Here is a 654-nt window from a genome sequence, read left to right on the forward strand (position 1 = left end):
TGGGGAGTAGGTGTGTTTTTGCTGTTAGTTTGAATTAATTATGGAGGCAGCCAGGAAAAGAGGTTGTTTTAACGTGTGAGAACACTTCATTTTGCTTATGATAAGGTGGTTTTGGCATTTAAATGTCAAAAATGTTATAGTAATGTGCAACAGTGAAGCTATTATCTAACCCATTTAACTCATGTATTTAATATAATTACAGTAAAATGATGTATGTGATTTTAATAATCATATATCAGTATGGGCTCAAATTATTTTTTTTGTTGTCAGTGTATTTCTTCAGGTGCAGTGTTTGGTGTGTTCAACTTTTTTTCTTTATTTTAAATTATTTTATTACAAAACTTTATCAATTTTACAAACTGTCTGCCAGGGGTATATTAGCAGGTACAAAAGTATAGAAAGAACAATTTGGTTATAAAATGGTACAAAGGGTAAAAAATTCTAACAATCTATTTACATGTTGTTTACATGTTTACATTTACATGATGTTTGTAAAGGACATAATGAGTTATGTTATCGAGCCGTTTACATATATACGTTATTTATCATTTTCAATAGGAATATTTCCAGACAATATGAAAGTAGCTAAGGTAGTTCCTCTCTTTAAAAATGGTGATAAATGTGTGTTCAATAATTATAGACCAATATCCTTAT

This window comes from Nematolebias whitei, chromosome 11 (assembly GCF_014905685.2).
Source record: "Nematolebias whitei isolate Nwh7 chromosome 11, NemWhi1, whole genome shotgun sequence".
NCBI lineage: Eukaryota > Metazoa > Chordata > Actinopteri > Cyprinodontiformes > Rivulidae > Nematolebias > Nematolebias whitei.